Source organism: Podarcis filfolensis (genome assembly GCF_964270895.1).
Source record: "Podarcis filfolensis genome assembly, chromosome: 12".
Taxonomy (NCBI): domain Eukaryota; kingdom Metazoa; phylum Chordata; class Lepidosauria; order Squamata; family Lacertidae; genus Podarcis; species Podarcis filfolensis.
In genome coordinates, this window is record NC_139614.1 from 21,459,206 (window position 1) to 21,480,131 (window position 20,926).

At 46.7% G+C, this 20,926-nt stretch overlaps 1 protein-coding gene across 2 annotated transcripts in view; it reads right to left on the reverse strand.

The window, feature by feature from the left end:
* Nucleotides 1–16,016, reverse strand: part of WIPF3 (WAS/WASL interacting protein family member 3) — a 46,287-nt gene extending 30,271 nt beyond the window's left edge. The window contains exon 1 of one of the 2 annotated variants that reach the window (XM_083578678.1): nt 15,656–16,016. The gene's annotated coding sequence lies outside the window, so the exon portion shown is untranslated. Of the gene's footprint in view, nt 1–15,098; nt 15,238–15,655 lie in introns of those variants that run through there. The other variant, XM_083578679.1, reaches the window with a different exon arrangement.
* Between the last annotated feature and the right edge of the window lie 4,910 nt (nt 16,017–20,926).

Below are 20,926 nucleotides of genomic sequence, written 5' to 3' on the forward strand. Positions count from 1 at the left end.
GAAGTTGCACACCATTCCAAGAAAGATAGGGTCATCTCCCGGGTCCTGGACTGGGTGTGGAGGGGATGGCCCAGCAGCAGCCCCGGGCCAGAATTCGCCGGCTACACAACCCGCAAACATGAACTGTCGGCCCACAAGGGGTGCCTGTTATGGGGAAGCAGGGTCGTTGTTCCCCAGCCCCTCCGCAAAAGGGTCCTCACAGCCCTACACGAGACACACCCAGGGGTAGTAAGAATGAAGGCCCTTGCCAGGAGTTATGTGTGGTGGCCGGGGATCGACGGAGAGATAGAGGCCTGGGTCAAACACTGCCAGGCCTGCCAAGAATCCCGCCCAGATCCCCCAAGGGCCCCAGTCCAGTCCTGGGAGTCCGCCCAAGCACCATGGTCACGCCTGCATGTGGACTTCGCTGGCCCCTTTCAGGGGAAAACATTCTTCATAGTGGTGGACTCCTACACCAAATGGCTGGAAGTCGCACTGGTACCGTCCACTTCTACGTCCGCAGCCATCCGGGTACTACGCAGGCTGTTTGCAACCCACGGGCTCCCTGACACTCTCGTCTCAGACAACGGGACTGCATTTACGTCAGGAGAATTCCAAACCTTCACAGCGCAGAACGCCATCCGCCACATCCGTTCGGCGCCATTCCACCCTGCCACCAATGGCCAAGCAGAACGCATGGTGCGGACCACCAAGGACACCCTTCGCCGCATGACGCAAGGGGATTGGGAGTACCGCCTTGCCACATTCCTCCTAGCACAACACAGCACCCCCAGCTCAACGACTGGCCGGAGCCCCGCTGAACTACTAATGGGTCGGCGCCTTGCAATCAGATTGGACCGCCTTCACCCCGATAGAGCTCAGGATGAGGTAGTGGTGGGGGAAGGCAGGAACCCCCGGACCTTCGAGGCCCAGGACCCAGTGTACGCAAAGAATTTTGGGGCAGGCCCAGCATGGGTACCCGCCACAGTCACCAGGGTCACTGGTCCCGTGTCGTACGAGGTGCTAACGGATGGGGGGCAATGCTGGCGCCGCCACTGTGACCAGATACGGCGACGATTCCCGGGAGAAAACCAGGAGGAGGACAGGTCAGAGGAGTCCCAAGGGAACAGAGGGGCAGTGAGGCCCATAGAGCAGCAGGGGCAAGCAGGAGAGGCAGAATCAGTAAATACAGAGAGGACCCGCGAGGCCGAAAGGACACCGGAACCAGAACCACGACTGAGCGAGCCGGTTGCACCAGACCAAACAGGCCCATCACAGCCAGCATCCTTGGAACATGAGCCAGAACCTGAACCCCGGACCAGGGAACACCCCAGGCCGCAACGCACACGTAGGCCACCGGCGTACCTCGAGGACTATGAATGCGACCTCCCGGGCAGGACTGGAACTTAGAGGGGAGGGGTGTTATGTACTGAGTTGAATAGGATCCAAACTGCAGCAGTCTGATTGGTCCTAGAACAATAGGATCCAAAAGGCAGCAGTCTGATTGGTCCTAGAACAATAGGATTCAGAATGCAGCAGTCTGATTGGTCCTAGAACAATGCAGCAATATGATTGGTTGGCAGGAACCACCCAATCATGCTCCAGATAGAAGTGAATCCACAACCTGATTGGCTTACAGTAGAATTCCGGAATTAGCCAATCATGTGCAGCCCATTGTGTAAATAATGTATATAAAGCAGATACCTTGAGGGGACTTTCATTCATTCCTCCTCACCACTATGAGCTGAATAAAGGGCATGAAATCACTTTGCGACTCTGAGTATATTTCACTAGGACTTGCCAATCAGAAGGTCGGCAGTTTGAATCCCTTTGACGGGGTGAGCTCCCGTTGCTCGGTCCCAGCTCCTGCCAACCTAGCAGTTCAAAAGCACGTCGAAGTGCAAGCAGATAAATAGGTACCGCTCCGGCGGGAAGGTAAACGGCATTTCCGTGCACTGCTCTGGTTCGCCAGAAGCAGCTTAGTCATGCTGGCCACGTGACCCGGAAGCTGTACACCGGCTCCCTCGGCCAATAAAGCGAGATGAGCACCACAACCCCAGAGTCGGCCACGACTGGACCTAATGGTCAGGGGTCCCTTTACCTTCACTCTCAGCACAGAGTAGAGAAACAACCAACGGGGAATCCTTAGAAACTTATTGTTTGGGGGGAAACTAATGTTAGCAATAGAATTTCCCAATTTTAAACCTTTATTAATGCATATACATATTCCATTTCTGTGTGAATTAAACCCATTACACTTAACGTGATCACCTTATTAGGCAGATGCTGGCGTGTGTGGATGAACCAATAGCAAAAGCCTCTCAGCTTTCCCTCCTCAGCTGTTCCTCTCTGTTGGACAAAGCACTGCATGAGTCATCTGAGTCACCTAAGCTAGTCTTGGCTGCAGCAGAGGACACCTTCCCCTCACCAATGTGGCTGCAATATTCCTCTGGCCATACAGTCAGCTTCTGACATTTCTGTCTCAGGCAGAAACCTGTTTTGGGCTGACCTTGCATCAGTTAGAATAATAACGTTTCTAATGCTGCATTCATGGAGAGCAGCTCAAAGAGGCAACAAGAAAATAAAAATGCCATGTATGCAGTCTATGCTTTGCTTGGTTGCCCTCCAGAATTCCCACGCCCTCCCACAGCACAGAATGCAATTATTAAATCCAATTAAGTAACTTGGAAGAACAGGCTCCAATAAGGTTTTTCGTCATGAAAAATAAAAGCTTCAGCTTAAGACTGGTACCATGGTGATATGAGAAATTATCTAAAAACCAATTTAAATTTCTAGCTCTTCACCTCCATAGAGATTCCTACTTATTCCACATTTATAGAGGTTTCTACTTATTCCACAAGGACCAACTCTCCCCATGCGAACTGACCTGGAACCATCATCTGAGGCCCTTCTTTGTGTGCCCCAAGAAGAGAGGCATGGAAGGCGGCAAGATGAGAACAGGCCTTTTCTGTGGTGGCTCCCTGTCTGTGGAATGCTCTCCCCAGCGAGGCTCACCGGGCACCGTCTTTAGGCCCCTGGCGAAAATGTTGCCTTGGGCGGATTAAACATGTTTGTGGGAGGGGAGTTTTTTGTTTTATTATGTGTTTTGTGTTCTCATTTTGCATTTTTACTTTGTGAACTGCCCCTGTGATCCTCGGATGAAGGGTAGTACACAAATTTAACAAATACAGTCATACCTCGGGTAAAAGACGCTTCAAGTTGAGCGTTTTCAGGTTGCGTCCCGTGGCGACCCGGAAGTAACGGAATGGGTTACTTCTGGGTTTCGCCGCTCGCGCAGACGCTCAAAATGATGTCACGCACATGCACAGAAGCAGCGAATCGCGACCTGCGGACGCTGGTTGCATTCTGCTCAGGTTGCAAGCGGGGCTCCGGAACAGATCCCGTTCACAACCAAAGGTACCACTGTAGTAAAAATAAATTATTGACCTCTTGGCATAGTTGTCAGCTTACAGATTTGAAAATAAGGGACCAGCAGCCTCAAAAATAAGGGATCAGCAGCCAAAATAAGGGATTTTCAGAGCACAAGTATGTTCACCTTCTGAGCCCCTCCGAGCCAAAGGCAGAAAGCCCAGCCAGCAGCCAAACGAAGCCTCAAGCGGTGGTTCCCACAGCGCAGCAACCCAGCAAAGGGGATGCAGCAAGGAAAACCACTGTCACCTCTCCGCTGGGAAGCGCTGAGCAAAGGCGAGTCCCCAGGCAACGCAGCCGATTTGATTGGCACAAGGCATGCAAGCTCCACCCCCCAGTCATTCTTAGACTCCTTATTGGGTGAGCAATGCAGCCAAGCAACACAGTTGGAGCCTCCCTCCATCCTGGCCGGCAGGGAGGGAGGGAGAGGAGCTGCTTCCTTTGAAACCTGGGAAATTTAAGGGACATCATCAATAAGGGACAGCAGCGGGACACGGCGCTGGGATAAGGGACTTTCCCGCCAAATAAGGGACGGTTGACAGCTATGCCTCTTGGCCAAAGAATCACAGCTGATCTTCCTGAGTAACCCCAGGAGTCTCTGGAACATAGTATGACTCTACAGTTCAACCATTTCCTAATGCATTTGTCTGAATAATGTTCTCAAGAGTGTTTATAATAACAGCAGCACCGTTAGCTTATCTGCTTCCATCAAATTCCCTTTCATGCATGGAAATGTCACGAGCGATTCCACCCGTAGCCACAGCTTGTTTTCCTCCCTCAAGACATCTCGAGCACACGTTCACCCTTTGTCCTTGGCTCTGTGAGTCACAGGAACCAGCAGCAGCTGTAGGTTCCCTAGTGATATTTAGTCTTGTACAAGTTGATCCCGCTATGCACACCCTCAAGACCTCGCTCACAATGTTCCCCCATCTCGCCGTTTCCACGGTTTCCACTTCTGCCCTGTTTGCAACCCGGCAATCTCACATTGGTGCGCTAGATCCACCTTTCCGATGAGGTACATTTTTGCAAAGCTTTCCTTGTAACTGAGCAAGCAATCCCCCACAGGACATTGCATTTTTATTTTGAGTTTTGCACAAACGAGCTTATTGGCCAATATCCATTTGCTAGGATCTTCAGGGCAACATACCTGTTACTAGTGCACCAACCCCCCCTGAACAATATCAGGATATGGAACTCAGGAATGTTATTTAAAAAGCAGGTATTTTAAGCGTTGTAGCCTTAGGAAAAAGAAAGCAAGAGGCACTGTTGTTTTCCCAAGTCAATACTGTAAATTAAAATGCAATACAATTCACCCAGGCAGTTATTGTTTGACTTTTTTTTTTTTAGAAAAAAAATCTTTGTTAGTTTCTTCCATCTGTACATTTCATCTACCTAAAGCTTGAAGTGGGCATGCTGAAGGTCACAGAGTCGTGATCCCAAATACAAGACAGGTTCATCTTGATAGCAGCTAGATCTGCTATTGCCTAGACTACAATAGTCATTAGAAATCTGATTTACACCAAGTCGGACTACTTGCTCATTTAACCCACTATTTCCTCCTCCAGGGGTACCCTATGCGCTGCCTTCTGGGTGCTGTTGGACTACAACTCCCACCAGTCTCGGCGAGTGTTGACAATTGTCAGGAATGATGGGAGCTGCAGTTCAAAAACATCTGGAGGGCACCATGCTGTCCGTGGCCTACTCAGATGGACAGCAGCTCTCCAAGAACTCAAGCAGGCCTCTCCTATGACCTGCTTCCCACTCCTTTCCATTGGCGATGCCTAATATCTTCTGTATGCAAAGCATCTTCTCTGTTCCTGAGCAGCAGTCCCACCCCAGTTTTATAAGGTTATTGAGCAATCAGAGTTAGAAGGGACCACGACATCATCTAGCCCAGCCCCTGCAATGCAGGAATCTTTTGCCCAATGTGGGACTCGAACCTACAAGCCCTGAGGATCCAGAGTCTCATGGGGCTATAATCAGAAGCTTCCTGGGAATCACTTGGCCATGTCACCCCACAAGCTTGTTCCCTCTTCTGTGTGACATCCCTTGAGTTATTTGAAGATGGATACCATATCTCCTCTCGGGGTGGATCTACACACAGGGGGAAAAACGCTGTAAGTCAGAAATTAAAGCGTTATAACAAAAGAAAAAAACACTATGTAAAAATTGCATTGATTTTCCTTTGCTCTCTGCCGCCATCTGGTGTTGCATGTTTATAACACAGCCAAAACTTTTTTTTACTAATGTAGCTGAGTCCTCGGTCTCCTCTTTTTTAGGCTAAACTCCCCTCGATCCCTCAACCGTTCTTCATAAGCCTTGGTTTTATCGTGTTTTTAATATTCTGTTGGGAGCCACTCAGAATGGCTGGGGAAACCCAACCAGATGGGCGGGATATAAACAATAAATTATTATTATCTTGGTTTCCAGATCCTTGATCATCTTGGCCACCCTTCTCCAGCTTATTAATATCCTTCTTAAATGGTAGTGCCCAGAACTGGACATAGTATTCCAGGTGGGATCAAATATATATAGAAAACCAGGATTGTATAATGACAGGAAAAAGGAGGAGGAAAAGAAAAAAAGAAAACCAGCATTGTACATCTGTTCAAGTCATCTTTCATATCTGAGAGGAAGATTAAAATATTTACCGGGTCTAGCACTTGCTGCTGCCAGCCGGCTCTAAATAACAGCTGAAGTTATTGGTGCAGGTGTGCTACAAAGGAGGCTGTGTTGGACGGACGGAATAAAATATGAGTAAACTAAAGCCAGGTTTTGAATACATAGGGTTGCCATACATCTGGAATATTCCGGACATAGCCGGGATTCGGCCATTGGAAACAGTGTTTCGGCAGAAATCGCTAAACACCCATTTTGGAGATTTTTGGAGATTTTGGAGAATTTGGTTAAAAACAGCTCAAAAACTTATTTTTTAAAAAACTAGAACAAAGCTCAACAACTTCGGCAAAAAAGAAGACATCAGCAACTTTTTGTGTCCAGATTTTCACCTTTTGAAATATGGTAACTCTAGAATACGTTAAGCAGCAAGAGTGTTTTTTCATAACCTAAAAAAACCAGCTCTTGCTTTCAGGCAAATAAACAATTATTTCAAAGGTAAATGCTTACAAAACTTGAGATGGCGATTCTTAGAAGAGTTATTCCCCCTCTCCTCTCATACAGGAAATGATTTCTCTTCTAAGATGGCAGCTGGCATGATTTGCATTTCCTCCTTCTCTTCTTCATCAGAGCTATTGCTTTATGCATAGGCACATTTATCCTCATGACTATCCAAGGTAGCTTTCTCTGAGATGCTGGCAGAGATGGAGGCCAGCGCAGGTGAGTGTTTGCGTGAACTGAAAGTGAAACCTGACTTTTGACATTTGGTATCAAAAAGGCTCAGCAGTAGCAGCTTTTAAACTGACCCCTGGGGAAACACTAGCAAGGAACATCCAATTTGGGATCATTTCAGTGGTGCTTTGTTTCCAAACATCTAATCATTCTGGTCTTTTATCATGTCTCAAAAGGTAGGTCTTTATCTCCAGGTGAGCAGCTCAGACATGCTGTGCTCAAATACTGTGTTTGTCTAACTATCACCATATTACTACCATCACAGAAAAGTGACCCAGTTTTATGTTCTTTTTATATTTTTACCTTTGGTTTTTTATTTATTATGTATATTGCTTTGAGAAGATTTTCTTCTTCTTGATTTAGCAGCATAGAAATTTATGCAGATATAAAGAAAAGCAAATTACCCAACCCAGAATAGTAAGTTGTGTTTTGTGAAGTAAAGCCCGACATCTTGAGTTAGGTGGGAGGAAGTGAGGAAATTTAAGTGTTTGCATTTATTTTGGACGTTAAACTGTTATGCTGGTCATTACGTAAGTAGACTCATCAATGCCCATCCACACTTCTACTTAACTTGGATTATGCAGTTTTTAATTCCTCCTGGTCTATGCTACATTCACTGAAAGCAGCTGCTTTCACTTTCTCCCCTATAAATCCAGATTTTCCTCTACCTACAGTGGTACCTCGGGTTAAGAACTTAATTCGTTCTGGAGGTCCGTTCTTAACCTGAAACTGTTCTTAACCTGAGGTACCACTTTAGCTAATGGGGCCTCCTGCTACCAGCACGCTGCCGCCGTGCAATTTCTGTTCTCAGCCTGAAGCAAAGTTCTTAACCCGAGGTACTATTTCTGGGTTAGCGGAGTCTGTAACCTGAAGTGTCTGTAACCTGAGGTGCCACTGTACAGTGGATGCTCGGGTTGCGAACGTGATCCGTGCTGAAAGCATGTCCGCAACCCGCAGCACCACATCTGCGCACATGTGGGTTGAGATTCAGCGCTTCTGTGCATGCGCAAGCGCCAGAACCCGGAAGTAACCTGTTCCAGTACTTCCGGGTTTGGCGTGGTGTGCAACCCAAAATCATGCAACCCGTAGCATCTGTAAGCCGAGGTATGCCTGTACAGTGGTACCTCAGGTTAAGCACTTAATTCGTTCCGGAGGTCCGTTCTTAACCTGAAACTGTTCTTAACCTGAAGCACCACTTTAGCTAATGGGGCCTCCTACTGCCGCCGTGCCACCAGAGCACGATTTCTGTTCTCATCCTGAAGCAAAGTTCTTAACCTGAGGTAATATTTCTGGGTTAGCGGAGTCTGTAACCTGAAGCGTATGTAACCTGAAGCGTATGTAACCTGAGGTACGACTGTAGTTGGTTTTAAAACCAATGCACGCTTATGCCTTTCTCATTTTTTTCCACTGTAGACAGTTAATCCACGAGGACTGGGGTTGGGCATTGCTGGAAAGAATGAATAATGGAAAACCCGGGAGCAGAACAAGAAACACCACATTCTAAAAACCATATACCAGAGCACAAGGAGCTCAGGTATGGACCTCAAGGTGACAAACCGAATACAGAAACTCTGGGCTTTGCAGGCAAGTGCAGATGGGCTCTCAAGATTTGCACCAATCTCCTGTTGAAGGCACCCAGTTCATGTGACCCCACAATGCTACCTCCAACAGAAACTTTTTTGCCCATGCACTTTCATACCAACCCAGGAGATCCAGCGACTGCACTCTGGTGCCAAACAGTCTCCCTGAGCAAATTTAGCACAAAGGCATACATTAAAGCCGATCCTTGGCAGAGTCCCTAGATTACAGTAAAGCCTTGACCATCATCAATCATTTCCTACAAAGGATTAAGATAAACATGCAAACAATATTTCCTCCCTTGCAAATATGCATAGGACTATGGTCTTAAATTCATTGCCTGAATCAACATGATGACAGACTAGAAAAAAAAGAATGCAAACAATAAAGGTATGTTCACTGAGGGTGAAATTCCACTTCTTGAAACTGAGTTAAATCAAACATAGTAATACATTTAATGTTTTTTGGTTCTAAATTTTCTGTGATGTTATTTTTAAACAGAAACATAGATTTTACCCATTGTTGAAAAGCAAGATTGAATGAGGGAAGAGAGAGAGAGAGAGAGACCCAAGAGTATAATAATAATAATAATAATTATTATTATTATTTATACCCCGCCCATCTGTATTGCAATAAGTTTGGGTTGGATTAACAGGGTTTTTGATTCATAGAATCGTTGAGCTGGAAGGGATCCAAGATTCATCTAGTCCAACCCCCTGCAATGCAGGAATTCCTCTCCCAGCCTGTGATTTTATAGCTAAAAGATGGGATTTCTGCAAAAAAAAAGAAAGGAAGAGGCAAAATAATAAAAAAAAGGTCTGCTAAATAACTGCTTTGTAATGTGAGCTAGGGCAAGGAGCCATCACAAATGATCTATCTGGGGTTGATAGGGCTGGTGGTTCAAAACACGTGGAGGGCAGCAGAGTGGGGAAAACTGTCTTAAAATATGTATTCCTGTGTCAAATGCATGTCAGATACCACTTCCTAGGTCCCCTGTTTGAAACCCTGGAAAGCTGCTGCCAGTCTGTGTAGGCAATACTGAGCTAGACTAACCAATGATCTTCCTCGGTGTAAGACAGCTTCCTAGGCTCAGTTTTTCTGGCCACTGGTAAGGTGAGGGCAAGCAAAACCAATGCAGCAGAAGGCTTTTCAGGTGGGCCCAACACTTAATGGGCACTGTAGGAAACAGGAAGTTGAGGGCAGACTAGCCTTCTTCAACCTGGTGCCCCCCAGATGTTTTAGACCACAACTCTCCCATCATGCAATAGCGAACATGCTGGTTGGGGCTAGTGGGAGCCGTTGCCCAAAATATGAAGGCACCAGGTTGGGTAAGGCTGGGCTAGACGGACCTTTGTTCTCATCCATTGGGAGCTATAGTATATTATATTCCATCCTTCCTCCCAAAGGAGCCCAGGGCTGCAAACACACACATGGCGGGGGGGGGGGGGGACCTCTGAAAACAATTCTAATACAGAAGCAGGCTGGGAAAGATCTCTACTTCCCCAGGGAAGTCAAGGCCACCTATAGGTTTCCAAGTGGTTAGAAGACATCGGGCAGTGCCAGAAAAGAGGGGAATGCCAGAAAAGAGGGGAAGAATCTACAGGCAAAGTTATCTGGAGCCCCACATTGATCAGCTGACTGTGGGGACAGACCCCACAGACCTTTGTGCAAACTCAAGATCAATCAGCCCATGCAGTTTTTTCCAGTTGCTCAAAACAACAAACAACGGCAACAGATGCTCATATACTTTTGCTGCTTCTCCCTTTCTAACAGCTATTGAGCTGAACCTTCCTAATATCTTATTTTTCAGTTTTTCAAACATTTACAGACACACAAATTATAAAAACACAAATCACGTACATTTCTAATACACATATATTTGACTCCCCCCCTTTTGTGGTTCCTTTTTAATTTTAATTTTCATACTGCATTTTCCACATTACTCCATCTTTAAGTTATCCTTTAGTTTCTCTTAGTAATATGTTTAACTGCTTGTTTTATGTTAACCCTGCTAATGAGTTTAATAATAATAATAATAATTTATTTATACCCCGCCCATCTGTCTGGGTTTCCCCAGCCACTCTGGGTGGCTTCCAACAAAATATTAAAATACAGTAGTCCATCAAACATTAAAAGCTTCCCTAAACAGGGCTGCTTATTTGCATACAGGAGCTTTTCAAATATTCCACAAATTTCCTCCAAACTTTAATAATTTCTTATTATTACACCCGTTAACTTTGCCATTTTGGCATAATCCATTAATTTAATTAACCACTCTTCTTTGGTTGGTACTACAACTTCTTTCCATTTCTGAGCAAAAACCATTTCTAGTTACAGCTGTAGCATACATAAAGATTTATTTATTTTTTGGTCTTTTGGTATCTCAGTACCTGTGCGCTGAACCTTCAGATTAGCTAAACTACAAGCACCACTGATTCTAATGGTTGCAGATCATTGCGCTATAGAGTCGGCGTCAATCCATCAAAGCTGTCCACTAGGAGGCATGTTGTCTGTATATACCTCTTTAGCAGATTGCGCTATCGAGGGGTGAGAGGGCATAGCCATCTTTTCTCCTACGAACCCATCACATATGACAGTAAAGTTGTTTAGCTTCTGAACTCAGTTCATTTTTTTTTTAATTGCAAGCCAGCATGAAGATACTTAAGTTGATGCAGCCGTAGAAGCATAGGAAAACTTTAGAATCCTTGACTGTAACATTCCTTTTTACTATTTCAGCCAGAAAAGTATTGATTATAACTGCCAGGAGGGAAGATAATACAACAAAGAAAATCCCCTGTGTTGCAAACAGAACACTCTGAACAACAACGAGCAACATGCCGGCTAATAATATACTGACAATATTTTTATAACACTATAAAGGTAAATGTAAAGGGACCCCTGACCATTAGGTCCAGTCGCGGACGACTCTGGGGTTGCGGCACTCATCTCGCTTTATTGGCCAAGGGAGCCGGTGTACAGCTTCCGGGTCATGTGGCCAGCATGACTAAGCTGCTTCTGGCGAACCAGAGCAGCGCACGGAAACGCCGTTTACCTTCCCACCGGAGTGGTACCTATTTATCTACTTGCACTTTGACATGCTTTCAAACTGATAGGTTGGCAGGAGCAGGGACTGAGCAACGGGAGCTCACCCCATCGCGGGGATTCGAACCGCCGACCTTCTGATCGGCAAGTCCTAGGCTCTGTGGTTTAACCCACAGCGCCACCCGCATCCCTTATAACACTACACTATTTCAAAATTCATAAAAAGAAGACACATAATATGTGCATGGAGTCACAAACTAATAAGCATCAAATTAATGTTCCATGAACAGGAATGGCAGGCGTGGTAAGTCACCGTAAAGATGACTGAAATGGAGGCAGAATGCCTTTCCAAAGTCTATTTCCTACAAATGTGAGGTGATGGGTGCTCCAAACGGAGCAATAGGGTGCTCCAAGCACAGCAGCAGACAGAACAGTTCTTCCAGGATAATGAACTGTTTCGATGATAATTCTTCATCAGCAAATTGATTGTCCCCAAAGGTACATCAAATGGCCATGGATCAGCAATCACTTAAAGCAGATACTGCGAAGTATGACAAGAGAGATTTTCTTAGGGTGTATCTGGACATGCATAGTTTCATGGCAAGCCTCACAACATATCAAGGTACAGATCAGGATACAGAGATCTTCCCCTCAACTAAAGTTCAGGAGCAGCCTGTTCTCTCCCCAGTTTGCAAGAGAAAAATGAATCTGCAGGACAGTGTGGTCCGATTAGAGTGCTGAACTAGGACCTGGGAGACCAGAGTTCAAAGCAGCAATGAAACTCACTTGGTGACTAGGGGCCAGTCACTGTCCCTCAGTCTAAACTACCTCAGAGGGTTGTTGTTGAAAGGATAAAATGGGGAGGGACAGAACTATGTGCTCAGTATTAACCAACCACGACAACAACAGAGAGCAAGCAACACATTTAAGGTAACATGTAGTTCAACCAAATAGATGACACCTGCTGCAACATCTACCATCTAAAAACAAAGTCTGCATATTTCCTCCCCAAAAAACTACTTTTTAAAACCATATGCAAATGAAATCAAATGGGCAGACCAATCCTAAGGGGTGGGGGAGTGGCGCAGCAGAACCATTGCCACATCCTAAGCCCAGCCACCTTGTGTCAGTTGAGGTGGAAAGCGGGTGGTTGATGTCCTGTCTTCAACTTCACCAGTTCCTGGCTGGTGTAGCTGAGGGGTTCAATGACTGGACCCCCTGAAGGACCCATGGAGCTCTGGATACAATGGACCCCAAACCACTGGTGCCCTACCCCTGAAACACCCCATTTGGGGGCTATTTGCTACCATTTGGTAGGAGAACTGCCAAGCATAGTTTTCCATCTCTTTGGACATAGTGCAGCGGTCAGCAAGGTTTACCTTGCCTGGGCCAGTTCACCCCAGAGGAGATCCCTCTGTGGGTTGGACTGCGCATGCGCATGAGCGCGTGCAGCCACAATTTCTGGCATCTGCGCAGATGCAATTTTTGGCATCTGAGCATGCGCAGACGCGATTTCCGGCACTGCAGAAGCGAGTCCCCATGCCGCGCTGCGCCGGTTTAGCGCCGCACGTGGGGACTTGCCAAGTGGGCGGCTTGGTTCGGGGGCAGCTCATGGGCCAGTTAAATGGCCCCCGTGGGCTGCTTGTGGCCCATGGGCCTTATGTTGCCTACCCCTGGCATAGTGGGAGGGTGTCTCTGCTGCAGAGAAGCCACACACACCCTTTGCCTGGGGCAGCAGTGTTCTCATGTCCCAGCAGAGAGGTATCCTAACCACCACCCCATGGCTAGCAGAGATGCATCTACAGGGCATTCATACCATCATCCTATAGCCATCAACATTTTGGGCCCCGAGGTAGGACCGCACTCTTAATTAAATCTGATTTGTTTAATTCATTAAGATTTATCCAGTTGCATGGCAGCCCTAATAACAACAGTAATACACCAGTGCATCATCCTTAATTAATGAAATGAATATTCCTGTTCAAGGACAGGCATAAAGCTCAATAAAATATGTATATGCAATTACATCTATCGAATCCGGCACGCTTCAATGGGAGAGAGAAACTAGTACCAAATCATTACAAACATCCAAGTCATTCAAATGCCGGCAGAACGCCACAGCCCTAGAACTAATTTACTTTTCTTCTTTTCGGTGACCAGGGCTATCAAGCTTATTAGAACAAGTTTTGCACAGTGCCTAGAAAATGAAGGTCAGACACTGTCTGGGGGGATGGAATGCAGATAAAAGTAAAATGGAGAATCTGATAAGATCTTTTACAACGCTTAATACTTCGCATACACACTGTTTCGGTTAGATATAACTTTATAGGCAGCTTGTCTTATATAACGATGTACACTTTTCTGAGCAGCTCTCAGTGCAATCTTGTACATGTCTACCCAGCAACAAGTTCTTCTGAGTCCAATGGGGTTTACTCCCAGGTAAGTGGGGATGGGATTGCAGCATATCTCCAAGTTTCTGAAGATGGGCACCTCGCTATTTAATGGGCTTCTTGCAGAAAACATCAGCGTACCTGAAACAAATCCAGTTGCTGCAGATGAGCATCCTTTTGCCAAACACCTGATTTCCCCAACATTTTTTTTTAAAAAAAACTCTCTCCAGGCTACTGAGAAGTATGAGGGTTGCTCCCCGCCTCCTCTTCCAGATTCCAAATTTGGAATTCTGTGTATTAGATTGCCTGCTGGCCTGTCTGCTTCCCACCTCCCCCCAGGGAAAACCCACCACAAAATGACTGTTGTCCACAGCATTTCAATCAGAGATGTTCTGTCCACTATTTAAGCCTTAGTTTTTAAAGCATTAGGTTGCAGCTGCAGCCAACCTGACCCTAGTCTGAAACAGGTGCTCTTACTTACAAGAGACGATACACCTTCTTTCCATCTATTCATTTGGCTCTGCAATTATTATGCATCTCTCCCATTCAGGATCTAGTATTTATAGTCCCATCTTTTCAATACAGGGTCACCTTTCTTATAAGAAAATAACTTCACGAAGGGGGAAAAACAATTCTAGGACTTGATTGATGGGAATATATAGAAGAAAACTGAGCAAAAACTATTATGCACAAAGCTCTGAAAGTCATTATCGAGCAATATACATGCAGCATAAAGAAATAATGAATATAAAAAAGTCCAATGGAACTTATTTTCAAGAAAGCACACTGAGCAGAAGCAGGAAAGAGAGAGAAAGAATGTGCTACATAATTACAGCTACTATAAACAGGTAATCATTAAACTTGCCGGCTCAAAGGAAGCATGTTTCCACATACAGATCCACCTCCACAGGCAAACCTCCCCAAAACCTCCAGGAAAATCCTCCAGTCTCCCAAGAGCTTGGCAATTTCACCTGCAAATTCCATTTCCGAGTATTTTATAAGCAAAAGCAAACATGGCTCCTGTTTGGCAGCCTTTCATAAATAATACAATGATCTATTTCAAGCCCTTGTAATGGACCCACTTTGACAACTGACCAAGCCTATACTTTTTCCAGTGCTGTAAGGCCAGGACAGCTTGAGGCTTTGTCTTTAAGAAACAAACAGCCCAAACCCAGAGAGCCAGACACAAAAGTCATACATTCAGAAGCAATTCTTCTGAATCTTCCCAAGTTTTCTGCACCAGGTTCTGAAGGGGTCCAATAACTCCCTAATGCTGAAAACCAAGTGGGCACTTTAGTAACACTGGCAAAAGAACCCCTTTTGGGGAGATACCTGGTTGCTGCGGAATGGGGGAACTTTTCAAGAGAGGTGAGCTGAAGAAGAGAGATCTGGATTTGCAAAGGATCTCTGGTCCCCAATGGTCTGACCACCAACAGCAGCAGCATGCCTCCTCCTCACCCGCCTACCTCCTAAAAATTATACTGCTGAAATCAACAAGGCGTCGAGGAACCAGGAGTGGAGTTTTTTTATGTGTGTGTGCGTAAGGAAAAGCAGAGTCCCTTTCTGTTCCCAAAAACAACCCGCCGATTAGCAGCGCAAAGCCTAGGCGCGTTTACTCGGAAGGAAGCCTCGCTTTGTTCAACGAGCCTTACTCCCTGGCAAGTGCGTTTTTTTAAAGGACCTTGGGATCGGGGGCGCAGCTCTCGGCTCCATCCCAGGTCGAGGGTCCAGGGAACTTGGAGCGGACAACCGCGCTTCTCTGGTGCGCCCACCTGGACAGCAGGAGAGGCAGGTGCGCGCACGACTCTCTCCCTCTCGGGTCCCTTTCCCCGCTGAGCCACGACCCAAAAGCAGGGCGAAGGTGGCGCCGCCGGGTCCCCAGCACTCACCTGCCCTGCACCGACAAGAGCAGCAGCCGCCGCCGCCGCCGCCTTCCCAGGTCTGGAGTCCGGCGAGAGCGCGGCGCCACTGCGCCCGAGGAAGGAAGGTGGTGGGAAGGGGGCGGAGCGCCGAGCCCGCCTTGCCCACAAGTTCTTGCGGGGCCTTGGAGAAGCCGCTTAGCTCACACGCCGCCCCTTGGCTTGGTTTCTCTATCCGGGGTTCCTGGAGAGGCTCGACGGCGCTTGGGGGGAGGAGGGAGGGAGAACACACACACAGGTGAAACAGATGGACCAGATGCCGGACAGGTGAGCCCCCGATTGCTGGAAAGAGCCTTGTTTCCCCGCCCCCTAGAGCTCAGTGAAGATCACCGAGCAGCGCTCAGCTCCGGAACCTTTTTCAGTAGCCGAGGTGGAACCAAGAACAACGAGGTTGCTTTTTATGGGCTAATAGCCGTAAATAAATAAATTGTAAATTGAGGTTGCTTCTGAGCGTGTGCAGAGCGTGGGCGCAATTGCGTCTGGAGTCAGTGGGAGGGCTCCGATCTGGCGGGGTGGTTTTATACCACCTACTTGTTTTTAAATCACAAAATCGCAGAGTTGGAAAGGGATCCTGAGATTCATCTAGTCTGACCCCCCGCCCCGCCCCCGATATGCGGGACTATGCAGCTGACCCATGTAGGGATCGAACCTGCAACCTTGGCATTATCAACACCACGCTCTGACCAGCTGAGCCATCTCGTTGCTATGTGCAGGTAAGTGGAGGGCACTCTTGAATCCACTAGGGCTGGATCTAGACACATCAAAGGAGCGTTTCAGTTTAAAGTGTCCTAAAATTAAACAGGGAAAACAGGTAGAGAAAAATGGGGCTCCACGTCGCCGTCTGGTGGCACAATGTTATATCGCGCATATAAATCGCCTTTTTCTTTACCAGTCTGGGGACTCAGCTAGACTGGGAAAGAAAAAGTGATTTATATGCATGGTATGTGTGATACAACATTGTGCCATCAGATAGACTCAGCTAGACTGGTAATGAGCCTAGTTGAGACCTAGCTCTGTATGATGTGGAGGCACAGGGAATGGTCAGACTAGGCTTGTTAAATCTAGTTTTATTTTTTACTAGAACGCAAGATCTACAAACCCGCTGAGGAGACAATGTTCAGCTTGTGTCTCTGGGTCGGCCTTTTTGTTTTGGTCGTACAGCTCACAATCCTTTTGACCCAGAGTCTTAGCTAGCTTAATTCCAGCAGCCTAATTTAGCTGGGGAAAACTCATTGTTGGCCATGCTGTGGTGTGGCTCGACAACATAGGAGCTGACTCCTAGGGGCCAAGGTACCTTTGGCACCCCCCAATAAAATATTTGAGGCGTCCAGGCCCCCTCCCAAGTGACGGGCATTGCCATTCAAGTGGTGTGCATGTGGCGCATCGTATGATCGACTAGGCACGATGGGGCTTACCTGTCCCGTCCACCCATATTTTATTCACGTTGACACCCCTGCTAGACAGTTGGAGGGCATCTGTTGCAAATCACCCAGAGATCTACCAGTAGACTTTGATCTGCCTTGGGTGGCTTTGAAAGAACAGCAGACAATTTCATGGGGGAGAAGACCATGCTCTGTGTCTCCACTCTCAGAGGCAGGTATGCTTCTTAAGACCAGTTGGTGGGAATCTCAGGTGGTAGTGAAAGGGCTGTTGCACCCAAGTTCTGCCCATGGGCTTCTCCCAGGCATAAAGATGGCTACTATGAGAGCAGGGCGCTTGGACCTGATGGGCTTTTTGAGCGATCCAGCAAGGGCTGTTCTTAAATTCACATGCCTCCTGCCCACTCCTCCTGCCATATTCTATATATAATCACCCACACGATCAGCATTTTGAATGCAAGGCCAATTCCACCCAGAAACTCATTTTTGAAAACAGCTTCTCTTTCACTGGAGGGAGGCATTATGGGTAGTTTTGTCTTCAACTCTTGCCCCCTATGCCTTCTTGATTCTTCAGAGCACCTGCATTAATTACAATTTTTGTGCGTGTTTCATGCCTGTATAAACCCTCTGGCAATCCAGATGAGCTGCTTCCTTGAATCCAGTACTTGTCAGCTGCAGAATAAATTGCTTTCGGCTATGACCAAAGCAAAGGAAATATCATTTTTAAATGGAGGATTTGGCATGGTCAGAAGCGGTTCCCAAAATCCTACCCCGCAGCCCTCAACTAATGGCACAGATTCCTGTCTCCTTTTGTAAACAGCTTTCTGAAGAAGATGCTTTGTTTGTCCCAATCACTTTCTTCTTTCACCACAAATTTAAATGCATTGTTCAATGCATTATTATTAATAATTATTATTATCAATTGTTAAATTTGTATACCGTCCTATACCTGCAGGTCTCAAGGACAAAAATCACAACATAAAGACACAAAGGGCACAATCAAAATAAAAGCAAAAACAACTCAAGCAAAGCTGAAGGGGAGATGTATATGCAAAATGTTTTTACTATGCAAAGTAACCCTTCCACCCCGATTTGACAAACTGATGTGACAAAGAGAAGAAATGAACTTAAGAGTGGGCAAGAGCAGGGTGGCAGGAGTGTAAAAAAGAGAAACTGAAATTGAGGAATTCACCCATCCCTAGTAGTGAGTCGGGCCACTTGGGAGCCAGTGCTCCAGGTTTGCCACGCCTTGTTCCCCAGAGGTGAGGAACCAAGGGCCATGTTTCCTTCTGCGCAACCTCCCAGGGGCTGCATACCAGTGGTGGGGCAATACATACAAATTCTACTTTTCTACACCAGGCTGGCTTCTTCACACTCACACATCCCGCTCGTCACCATCCATCCAGGCAGGCAAAAAAGCTTTATTAGATTTAAAGGCACATTTTAGCCAGGCAAAAACACTGAGCGAGGGGACAAAGCAGGACTGGCGAGAGGCGTGGCTTGAGAGGGGGCGTGCCCTCGGCAGAGTTCTGAGGGGCAGGGAAAGAGGCCCCCCCACGCCTGAGGCAAAGTTGGATCTATAGGAGCAGGAGCAGTGCAGTTGCATCAGGCACAGAGCTTCTGGAGCATTGCAGCTATGACATCCAACAGAAGGCGAGAGGCAGGGACGGATTTTGGCGTTGCACCGGGTGCCAGTGAAATTTGAGACACCAATTTGAGACGCTGCCTGAGGTTCCACAACCCTGGTCCTTCCTTTGCTGTCCTGGGCCTGTTTCCTTCCTTCTTGTTCTCACAGAGGACAATACAGCTGCAGTTGCTACTGCAATCAATCTGCCAAATACAGTGGTACCTCGGGTTACAGACGCTTCAGGTTACAGACTCCGCTAACCCAGAAATAGTACCTTGGGTTAAGAACTTTGCTTTAGGTTGAGAACAGAAATCGTGCGGCGGGGGCAGGAGGCCCCATTAGCTAAAGTGGTACCTCAGGTTAAGAACAGTTTCAGGTTAAGAACGGACCTCCAGAGCGAATTAAGTTCTTAACCCGAGGTACCACTGTAACTGCTGCCTACTATATCTTAGCTGCAATTTTTACTATTAGCTTTGAACAGCAGTGACATTTGAGCAAGCTGTGCTTCACATTTTATTTTTTGCTTGCTTTAATTGTGCCCCGAATTCCTACGTGGGGTTCTGCGGAATATCTTTTGAGGAATGAAATACAACAAAATGCGCTACCTTTGACTGTTCAGAGGTGGATGGCGGGGATGTTGTTGTTGTTTGCACAAAGCGCCGCTCTTTAATGCTGTTTAAAAGCAGCAGCATAAGTATAGCTCCTCCATCTTTCATTTATTAAGGATCTGTGTGTGCAAGCCATGCTGTTTTTCTTCCCTGCGATACTTTGCCTGCTTATGGCCACGCTGTAACCTGAATAACCTCTAAAGAGAAGCCACAATTAGCTTTTCAAGGCTCTTGTCACTGTGCGGGAGAGGGGACTTCCCTCCCTCCCCCTCAGTCCCTTTCACAGGCTGTCAATTACCAACTAAAGTAGTTATAATTGCACCGTATTCTGCCACTTTTCACAGTACGGAAATATCATGCAATCACACCATGTTATTTAGCAGTCGGCACAAATGCAACCCCTGCAAGCTAAGGGACGCAGTTGTGTTAGCAGCACACAAGTGTATGGCATCTATGCAAGCATCCTTTATCCTCTTTGCTCCCAGGGACTCTCTTCTCTCTCACCGCAAGGAATGCAAGGGCAAACAGTTATGCTGCTAATGAAGATTATTTTTAATTCTCTTGACAGCTTGCTACCCCGATGTGGCTTTTCCTCCAAGAAGAATATGCACTGAGAATGAAGGTCCTAACAGCAGGTGATTATGCTGGCCTGTTTGGTACCAACAGTGAGAGGAAGGAAGCAGGAAAAAACCTTGATGTTGTGGATGGAATTACACAAAGCTCATAAGAGTATGTCAGGTAAAGACACTGGAACTTTACCCAGGCATATGAATGACACCTGTGGTGCCAAGGATGGACATGACACTTTCCCCACTGTTGCTGTCCCTCAATTCCCCACTCTTTTTTTCTTTGAGAAGCAACACACTCCACCTGATCACACTCCCCTGGCAGAGAATTACTGAGCCTGCATTGTTCAGGTAAATAAATGTTTGGGGGTGAAAGGAACAGTCCTGAAAAACCAGTACAGTGGTACCTCGGGTTAAGTATCTCTTCCAGATTCCCCCACACATCTGACTGGGTTGCCCCAGCCACTCTGGGCGGCATCCAACATACGTAAAAACATCAAACATTTTAAAAAACCCTTCACTGTACAGGATTGCCTTCAGACGGCTCGGGAGTCGGAGAACTCCATACCCCCCAACATTTCTCCATTGAAAATAGGGACCCCCCAAGGAAAAGAGATGAACAGTAATCCTTCTAGTTGGTTGATTGGTTTGGCCTAGAGCTGGTTAATTGGTTAATTGGTGAGCTATGAGATGAAGGGGAGGGTCAGATGCCTTGTCAATCAAAGAATGCCTTGTCAACCAAACAGAGGCAGCTTTGTCAATCCCACCAGCAGGTATAAAAAAGGACGACCAGGCCATAGGCCTGCCCTTCTTCTCCCTCCACACCTATTCTCAGGTTTTTTGTTGTTTTTTTAAATTCCTTTACCACTCTTTCCTTCTTTCACTCTCTTCCAGATTGTGCAAAGTTTCCTCTTTCCTTCCAGCTCCTTTTGTCTCATGCTTTTACAATTGTGAGCCCAAAAGGAGGAGGAGGAGGAGGATGTCTATATGGTAAATGCTTCAAAGTAGGGACTTCATCTGTGGCAAATCGCAAATGGGACCTGCAACAAAATGTTGCAGTG